Raw genomic sequence first — 10,429 nt, forward strand, 5'->3', positions numbered from 1 at the left:
GGGAGCGTAATGAACCACCGGAACTATTTACCAGGGGTCGTGATTCTGCCTCACTGACTGTTTTTAAACCAAGATGGGTTTGAATTTGAAGTGCTACAGCTATCCTGGAACAGCTCTTGCAGAATAGTTAAGAACATAAGAACGGCCATACCGGGTCAAGGCAATGGTCCATCCAGCCCAGTATCCTATCTCCCGACTGGCCAGTGCCAGGTGCCCCAGAGGGAACGAACAGAACAGGGAATCATCAACTGATCCATCCCCTGTTGCCCATTCCCAGCTGCTGGCAAACAGGGGCCAGGGACACTTCAGAACATGGGTTTGCATCCCTGCCCATCCTGGGAGTCCAATGTGCATCACTCTTCATTTATCAACATTGAATTTCATCTTTCATTCTGTTGCCCAGTCACCCAGTTTTGTGAGGTCCCTTTGTAACTCTTCGCAGTCTGCTTTGGATTTAAAATTAAGTAGTTTGGTATCATCTGCAAATGTTGCCACCTCATTGTTTCCCCCTTTTTCCAATTATATTATTCCAGGATAGCTAGTCTGATCCATTTTCCCCATGTAAACAAGCTCTTAGATAAAGTCTGAGGTTTTCAAGAGCAACTTGAATATTAAAATTACCAAGGGTCATGGTGGGTTCTCCATCACTGACCATTTTTAAATCAAGATGGGATGTTTTCCTTTCTGCTCTAGGAATTATTTTGGGGCAGTTCTGTGGCTTGTGTTATACAGGGGGTCAGACTATCCCAATGATCCCTTCTGGCCTTGGAATCTGTGAAAATCAGCTCCCAAATTATGGGCAGGCTGTATCTGAGGAACCCCTTGACCATGATCCCAGATTTGTCCCAGATTCTACCCTGCCCCTGTTGCACATTCCACTTTTAAAGATAACCTCACCATGCACCTGGATTTTGGAGCATGTCGAAAATTAAGAATAGTTCACGTGGGAATCCCTTGATCACAGGACCCCATATTTTCCCCCTCAAGCTTTCCCCCCAATCCCTGTTCTGTTTTACCCACTTTCAAGGTAATCTCACTATGCACATGGGACTTCAGAGCATTTTAAAGGTTAAAAGAAGCTCATATATGTGGGGTGAGGTATATATTGGGAACCATTTAATTAAATGATCCCCAATTTGCACCACTATTTCTAGCTTAGCGCCTCTCATGACACATCAGTTTTCAAGACAATCTCCATATGCATGTGCATTTTAGGACCCTTTGATTATTAAAATTAGCTTTTTATCGGGGCAGGGGGCTATATCTGAGGATCCCTTGACCAAATGACCCCAAGTTGTATCACTTGCTACCCCTTACACAACACTTCATGATAGCGGGGCAGGATGTCCATTTTAACACAAGTAAAAGGTCTGCAAACATTCTGTCCTTCGGGTTAGAGGCACCACTTTTAAATGCTCTTTGTAGTTTGCACGCTGCTTGATTTTTCTGAAGTGGTGTGTGGAGGGAAATATCACTTGAGGTTTGTTATGACTGTCTGGAACTAACATATTTTCTATTTTCTCACTTTGAGGGGCAAAATTGATAAGTGTGATTCTCTGGATTGTGTAGATTGGGCAGGTGAATGATGGTAGAAAATTGATATTTGTTTTCCATGTTTATTTTGTTCACTAATGAGCATCACAACTACTTGCTTTTCTTTGATCACCCACAGTCCCATTGTTAGGGGGTGAGCATCATGTGTAAGGGTAGGTTAGCACTGGAACTAATGACCTAGGGAGGTTGTGGAATCTCCATCACTGGAGGTTTTTAAGAACAGGTGAAGCAAACACCTGTCAGGGATGGTTTAGATAATACTTAGTCCTGCCTCAGTGTATGGGACTGGACTAGAGACCTATTGAGGTCCCTCCATTCCTACCGTTCTATGATTCTTCTCTCTCTCTCTGGCCCAATGACTGTGGGTAAATACATTTGAGCCAGAGGCAAAGAGAGAGAGAGAATGAATGAATGACTCTGTAGCCCTGGTGGGTCAGAGACCTGAGGTCCAGTCCCCCTGTTGCCATCACTCTTTCATTAGCTATCCATAGTAGGGTAGCTTCAACAGGAGAGACCAAGGGAGCCCCACACTCAGATCAGAATCTCCCAGAGCTCAGTGACTAGAGAACTCTCCTGAGAGGTGGGACATCGGCACCGACTTTTACTTTTCCACAGGGGTGCTCCACCCCCAGACCCCGCCCTCACTCTGCCTCTTCCCACCTCTATTTCACCCCTCCCCCTCGACCCACCCTTGCTCCGCCTCTTTCCACCACCTACTCTGCCCCCTCCCTGAGGCCCCTGCCTGCCTGCCACTCACTGCTCTCCACCCTCCCCAAGCTGTTTGGCGGTGCCCCGGATCAGCTGATCGGAGGCCCCACCAAACAGCTGATCAGCAGCAGCGCCGATCAGCTGTGGCTGGTGGGTGCTGAACACCCACTATTTTTTTTTCTAAGGGTGCGCCAGACCCGGCACACCCACGGAATTGGTGCCTATGAGGAGGGAGATGCCTGGTCCAATTCTTTCTCCCCCTCAGGCGAAGAAAGGGGGAATACCACCTGGGTCTCCCACATCCCAGGTGAGTGCTCTGACTGTCGAGGAAGGCAGGAGCACACGCAGCCAGAAGCAGGAACGTAGGTACCAATGGACCTTCTACCTTGAAAACGTAGGCGCCACATGAGGGTAGGCACTTAACAGAGTTCAGCAGGAGTTTTGTGGATGGCAGTGAAGCCCCAAACGGGGATTTAGGCACCTAAACCCAAGATTTAGGCACCTAAGGAACTTTTGTGGATCCCACACTGGGGGACTGGCCTGACAGGGAGTCTGGGGCAGAGCAAGAGATAGACTCTGGATCTCCCAAAAGCCCTGATCACTGGGCCATCCATCCTGCCTAAGAATAAGAACATGTACCTACCTAAACTGAAGGGGTAAATAGCCCCTTGGTGATATGAATTTGATGGGTCTTAGGTCAGAGGATCTGGAATAATTGTTGCCCATGCTGGAAACACACCAAGAGGACTGAATGCTCTCGTGATACTTGGCATTTTTTTTAAAAAAAGACCTGAGCTCCTGGAGTCACGTGATTAGCTGAAAATCTCAGTTCTCTCTCTTTTTTTAAATAGCAAGTTACAGAGGAAGACTGGAAAACGTGACCCCTAATGGCTTCAACATCAGAAGGGGAATAAAGAGACCCCATTGTGGATTTTCTTTTAAGATATCACAATTTTTAAGCCACTCTCATGAGTTTATGGGACCTGATTTAGGCTTAGATCTGGGCCAAGGTGTTCCAATGGAACAGTTTTCCATCCAAAATGCTGATTCAATGAAACCGAAATGTTTTGTGGGAATGTTTCGCTTTCACCAAAATCTGATGAAAAAGTATCAGAGCGCTTGGTTATCACTTCAACATCTATGTTACATAATATAAACAAGGCAAAATAAAGCTCTTCCATTTTTTCCGTGAACAAACTGAACAAGATGTCAGTTCAGGTCTCTCAAAATAAAATGTTCGGCTCATTTCCACAAGTTTTGTTTCGATTTCAACCTTTTCTTTTTTAACCCTTCGTATTTTGATTTCGAAACAAAAAGCCGTTTTGAGCCAAAAATGTTGAAAGTGTCAAAACTTTTAAAAACTTTTTTCCAACATTTTTTCAAGGCAGGAAATTTATCAGAAAAGACGGTTACTCACTGTAGTAACTGTTGTTCTTCGAGATGTGTTGCTCCTATCCATTCCATGTAGGTGTGCGCGCCGCACGTGCACGGCTTCTCCGGAACATTTTTACCCTAGCAACTCCGGCCGGCCGGCTGGGCACCCCCTGGAGTGGCGCCGGTATGGCGCTGGATATATACCCCAGCCGGCCCGTCCGCTCCTCAGTTCCTTCTTGCCGGCTACTCCGACAGTGGGGAAGGAGGGCGGGTCTGGAATGGATAGGAGCAACACATCTCGAAGAACAACAGTTACTACGGTGAGTAACCGTCTTTTCTTCTTCGAGTGATTGCTCCTATGCATTCCATGTAGGTGATTCCCAAGCCTTACCTAGGCGGTGGGGTCGGAGTGAGACGTGGCCGAGTGTAGGACTGCTGAGCCGAAGGCTGCATCGTCTCGAGACTGTTGCACCAACGCGTAGTGGGAAGCGAAGGTGTGTACAGAAGACCAGGTGGCCGCCCTACAGATGTCCTGGATGGGGACATGGGCCAGGAAGGCGGCCGACGAGGCGTGCGCCCTCGTCGAGTGAGCGGTGAGTCGGCACGGGGGGACGCGAGCAAGCTCGTAGCATGTTCGTATGCATGACGTCACCCAGGATGAAATCCGCTGCGAGGAGACCGGCTCGGCTTTCATGCGGTCGGCGATCGCCACAAAGAGCTGGGTCGAACGCCGGAAGGGCTTCGTCCGGTCGATGTAAAAGGCGAGGGCCCTGCGGACGTCCAGGGTGTGGAGCTGCTGCTCACGAGGTGAGGCGTGCGGCTTCGGAAAGAAGACCGGGAGGAAGATCTCTTGGTTGAGATGGAAGGCCGACACCACCTTGGGGAGGAAGGCTGGGTGCGGTCGAAGTTGCACCTTGTCCCCATGGAAGACAGTATACGGGGGACCTGCCGTCAGGGCGCGGAGTTCCGAGACTCGTCTGGCGGATGTAATGGCCACGAGGAAGGCCGTCTTCCAGGTGAGATGAAGCAGAGAGCACGTGGCCAGGGGCTCGAAGGGTGGTCTCATCAGCTGAGCGAGAACCAGGTTCAGGTCCCAGGTCGGGGCAGGAGGACGTACCGGCGGGTATAGACGGTCTAGCCCTTTAAGGAAGCGGGCAACCATTGGGTTAGAGAAGACAGACCGACCTGCTATGGCGGGCCGAAAGGCTGACAGAGCCGCCAGGTGCACCTTTAAGGAAGAGATCGCGAGACCTTGACCTTTCAGGTACCAGAGGTAGTCGAGGATGGTCTGGATGGGGGCCAAGAATGGGTTAAGACGTCGATGGTCGCACCAGAGTGCGAAGCGTTTCCACTTTGCGAGGTAGGTAGAGCGCGTCGAAGGCTTCCTGCTTTTGAGCAGCACTTGTTGTACCGACAGCGAACAACCTCTTTCTGCGTCGGTCAACCACTCAGGAACCAAGCTGTAAGATGCAGCGACTGCAGGTTCGGGTGACAAAGCCTGCCGAGGTCCTGAGTGATGAGGTCCGGCCATAACGGGAGGGGAATGGGATCCCGAACTGACAGCTCGAGCAGCAGGGTGTACCAGTGCTGTCTCGGCCAGGCCGGAGTGACGAGTATTACGCGGGCCCTGTCCCTCCGAAGCTTGAGTAACACTCGGTGGACGAGCGGAAACGGGGGGAAAGCGTAGAGGAGGGGATCTGTCCATGGCAGGAGGAACGCATCCAAGAGGGAGCCCGGAGCTTGACCCTGGTAGGAGCAGAACCTGTGGCATTTCCTGTTGGCCCGGGAGGCAAACAGGTCTATCTGGGGAAACCCCCACCTCTGGAAGATTGTGTAAGCCACATCTGGGCGAAGGGACCACTCGTGGGAGGCGAAGGACCTGCTCAGATGGTCGGCCAACGTGTTCTGCACCCCTGGCAGAAAAAACGCTTCGAGGCGAATCGAGTGGGTCACGCAAAGATCCCAGAGGAGCATCACCTCCTTGCAAAGCGGGGAGGATCGGGCTCCGCCCTGCTTGTTGACATAGAACATTGCTGTGGTGTTGTCCGTGTACACCGCTACACAGCGGCCCTGGAGGTGGGTCCGAAAGGCGAGACACGCCAAGCGGATCGCTCTCAGCTCCTGGACGTTGATGTGGAGGGAGAGCTCCTGGGCCGACCAGAGACCCTGGGTGTGCAGGTCTCCTATGTGAGCCCCCCATCCAAGCGCCGAGGCGTCTGTGGTCAGGGTGACCGACGGGCGAGGAGGGCGGAATGGGACCCCCGTGCAGACAACCTCCGGAGCCAGCCACCAAGCGAGCGTCTGGAGAGTGGGCTGTGCCACCGTCACCACCATGTCTATGGGGTCGCGATGGGGGCGGTACACCGATGCCAGCCACATTTGGAACGGGCGAAGTCGCAGCCTTGCGTGTGCGGTCACAAACGTGCACGCTGCCATGTGACCCAGCAGGCGCAGGCAGGACCGCACCGTTGTTGTAGGGAAAGCCTGCAGTGTCCGTATGAACGAGACCATCGCCTCGTGCCGAGGACGAGGTAGGCAGGCTCTGGCTAAATTGGAGTCGAGGACGGCTCCTATGAACTCCACCCTTTGTGTTGGAACTAAGCTGGACTTTTCCGCGTTGATAAGCAGGCCTAGAGACCGGAACAGGTGCAGTATCTCGGTCACCTGAGCCGCTACCAGCTGTTGGGAGCGACCGCGAATCAGCCAGTCGTCGAGATACGGGTACACGTGAATTCGACGGCGGCGGAGGGCTGCGGCCACGACCGCCATGCACTTGGTGAACACTCTCGGTGCGGTGGAGAGGCCGAAGGGTAGTACCGCAAACTGGTAGTGAGCTTCGTTGACCACGAAGCGCAGGTAGCGTCTGTGGGGGGGGTAAATTGCCACATGAAAGTATGCATCCTTCATGTCGAGGGCGGCAAACCAGTCTCCCGGATCCAAGGAAGGAATAATGGTCCCCAAGGTCACCATACGGAACTTGAGCTTGCACAGGTGTCGGTTGAGCTCTCGGAGGTCTAAGATGGGACGAAGACCTCCTTTCGCCTTGGGGATTAGAAAGTACCTGGAGTAGAATCCCCTGCCCCGCCTGCTGCGAGGCACCTCCTCGATAGCACCCACGCTCAACAGAGTCTCGACCTCCTGTAAGAGGACTTGCTCGTGAGAGGGGTCCCTGAAGAGGGACGGGGAAGGTGGGTGGGAGGAAGGGGGCGAAATAAACTGCAGGCGGTAGCCGTGCTGGACGGTGTTGAGGACCCAGCTGTCCGACGTTATGGAATGCCACGCCTGGAGGAATCGGGAAAGGCGACTTGAAAACAATAGGGATGGATCCGGGGGGGAGAGTGGTGGGCTGTCCTCGGGCATCCCATCAAAAGGCCGGTTTTGGGCCTTGAGGAGCCTTGGAGGAGCTCTGGGCCTGGTTACGCCGACCCCCCGATGGTCTGCGGCGGAAAGGGGCCGCTCGGCGATTATTGAATGGCCGGGACCTGGCCTGGGTGAAGGGCCGGTAGGGCTGTTGCCGGAACGATCGTCTTTGGGTAGCCGGGGTGTGCATTCCCAAAGTCCGAATAGCAACCCTCCCATCCTTCAGGGTCTGGATTCTCGTGTCCGTCTTTTCAGAGAAGAGACCCTGAGTCTCAAAGGGGAGGTCCTGGAGGGTGTATTGTACCTCCGGCGGCAAGGTGGAAGATTGCAGCCACGCAATACGCCGCATTGTTATCCCGGAAGCCATGGTTCTGGCTCCCGAGTCCGCGGAGTCCACGGCCGCTCGAATCAAGGTCCGGGAGGCTGTCTTGCCCTCGTCCAGGAGCGCCGAGAATTCCCGGCGAGAGTCCTGCGGGGTCAACTCTGCAAATTTACCCAGGCACCCCAAGATGTTGAAAGTGTACCGGGAAAGGAGGGCCATTTGGTTCGCAATGCGGAGCTGAAGGCCTCCCGCTGAATAGATTTTTCGCCCCAAGAGGTCCATGCGCCGCGACTCCTTGGACTTTGGCGCAGCAGCCGGCTGCCCGTGCCTTTCCCGGTCGTTCACGGACTGGACAACCAGAGAGTCCGGGGCTGGGTGCACATACAAGTATTCGTACCCCTTGGGCGGAACGGAATATTTTCTCTCCACCCCTCGCGCCGTGGGGGGAACGGAGGAAGGCGACTGCCAGATGGTAGCATTATTCCGCTGGATTGTGCGGATAAATGGCAGTGCTACTCTCACGGGGGCCTCCGCTCCCACGACATCGGTAACTGGGTCATCGACCTCTTGGACCTCCTCAATGGGCAGGTTAATGGCCTTAGTTACCCGTCGGAGAAGGTCCTGATGCGCTTTCAGGTCAATAGGCGGGGGTTCGGATGGTGACGCCCCCGCCACCGCCTTGTCAGGGGAGGAGGACGAGGATTGGCCTGGCAGCACCTCCTCAGGCATTTGCTCTGCCCCCGGGCGATCAGCCGCCAGTGTCTCCTGCCCCAATGGCGGGCCTCGAGGGGAGGTGGTCTGTCCCGCTGGAGACGGAGGGGGCCTGCTGATAGTGGCCTCCGGCACGGAACGCGCCGCACTCGCCTGTCTCGGTGGAAGGGGGGGCCCTTGCTCGTGTTGGGCCCAGGGTACCCAAAATCCCCACTGCTGGGGTCCATGGTCCCGTGGAAGAGACTCTGCCCTGAAGTCCACCACACTGCCCTCAGCGGAGGCAATGGAGGGTTCCCGCGAAGGCCAGGGAGGAGCTGTGGCGGTCCCCGAGAGGACGGCCGACGCCGGCGTCACGTGTCTCGCCGGTGCCGAAGGTCAGTGCCGGTCGTGAGACGTCAGCGGAGAGCGGGACCTGCGCGAGGCGCGGTACCGGGAGCTCGACCGACGGCGCCGGGAGCTCGACCGACGGCGCCGGGAGCTCGACCGACGGCGCCGGGAGCTCGACCGACGGCGCCGGGAGCTCGACCGACGGCGCCGGGAGCTTGATCTTGAGCGCGAGCGGCGGCGGCGTGAGCGGCTCCGGGAGTCTCGGTGCCGAGAGCAATACTTGGAACCGGACCTGCTGCGGTGCCGGTGACTCGGTGACCGGGACCGTCGCCGGGAGTACGGCCGGCCCCGCGATTGAGAGCGGTGCCAGGACTGCGACCGGTGCCGAGATGGGGAGCGGCGGCGTGATGTAGACCGCCTTCCGGACCGGGACCGGTGCGGCGGCGACCGCCTCCGAGAGTGGGACCGGGATCGAGACCGAATCCTGGAGCGCCGACCGTCTCGCTCAGCCGGGGAAGGAGGCCGCATCATCAGCGGTTTGCCTATTGACTTAGGCGCCCTCACCGGCGGTGCCGGGGGCCGGAGGCTCTGAGCTTCCGTGAGCTCAATCAGCTCCCTCGCCGTCGCAAACGCCTCAGGCGTGGACGGGATCCGCAGCTCCTCCTCGGTGGGTACCGGGGAGCTGGGGGGTGCCGGACTCGACGGCCCTTGCGGCGCCGGAGTCGACGGCACGGTGCACTGCCTGTGCACTGCCTCAGCCTGAACCGTTTTTGTCGGCGGCGGCTGGGCTAACGGCTTCTGCGACTGCTTTACAGAGGCCGTCTTCGGCGCCTTATGCTTCCTTCCTGGGGAGAGGGAGCGGTGCCGGGACGTCGGTGCCGGGTGCCGAGGACCCTCCGCGGCACCGGAGCGGCTCGGTGCTGCCGGTGTGCTGCCCGCCGAGGAAGGCTTCGGCGCCGGTGGAGTTGGCGCTGGAGGCAGGAGCGAAGCCTCCATCAGCAGCTGCTTCAGGCGAGAGTCCCGCTCCTTCCTCGTTCGGGGTTTGAAGGCCACGCAGATCGGGCACTTATCAGTCCTGTGCGACTCCCCGAGGCAGCGGAGGCAGGAGTCGTGCGGGTCACTCACCGGCATGGGCCGCTGGCAAGCCGTGCAGGGCTTGAATCCCGGTGCCCCGGGCATAAGCCCGCACCGGGAGCGGAAGAAGAGGGCTAACCCCTCTAATTCCCTACGAAACTACACTATACAACTATATATACAACTAGAACAATTAACTTAACTAACTACTAACAACTATGTACACTAAAGCTATGGAGAACGCTAGGGCTGTGGAGGTAAGGGAGCACTCCACTGTTCCTACTGGCCGTCACGGGTGGGAAGAAGGAACTGAGGAGCGGACGGGCCGGCTGGGGTATATATCCAGCGCCATACCGGCGCCACTCCAGGGGGCGCCCAGCCGGCCCGCCGGAGTTGCTAGGGTAAAAATGTTCCGGAGAAGCCGTGCACGCGCGGCGCGCACACCTACATGAAATGCATAGGAGCAATCACTCGAAGAAGAACAGACCCTTTTCTGCAAATAGTTTGTATTTTGACTGTTGACCAATAAATGCTGACTAGCATATTTATATATAATCATATTAATAATATCTATTATCCGCACCATCTATATATTAGCATGTATTATGCACAAGTAGCATTAAGCACAATTATTATAGCTTAAACTGGCCTATATCTTTACTATAATCCTGTTCACTTATGCTAAGTATCCTGTAAAACCTTGCATTTTACTGAAGCAAGGATCAGGACATCAGAGTGTTTACCATAACAACAGTAGGCAGGGAGTTACTCTCACCGGCTAGTACTGGACTGTGCAAAAGGAAAAGGACAAAATATGTGTGTATTCTACCCTGGCACAAACCTAGGAGGTGCCTTCACACTTCTGGGTACCTGGAACGCATGCGTTCAGAACAAAGAGCTAAGGGGTACAGCATGGTACCAGAAAAACAAGATAAAAAGCTGATTGGTAAAATCTAGTTTCAGATGATGTACACTGTACCTTTTACTTCTACACAGGAA

The sequence above is a fragment of the Mauremys reevesii genome, linkage group 22 (assembly GCF_016161935.1).
Source record: "Mauremys reevesii isolate NIE-2019 linkage group 22, ASM1616193v1, whole genome shotgun sequence".
NCBI classification, from domain to species: Eukaryota; Metazoa; Chordata; order Testudines; family Geoemydidae; genus Mauremys; species Mauremys reevesii.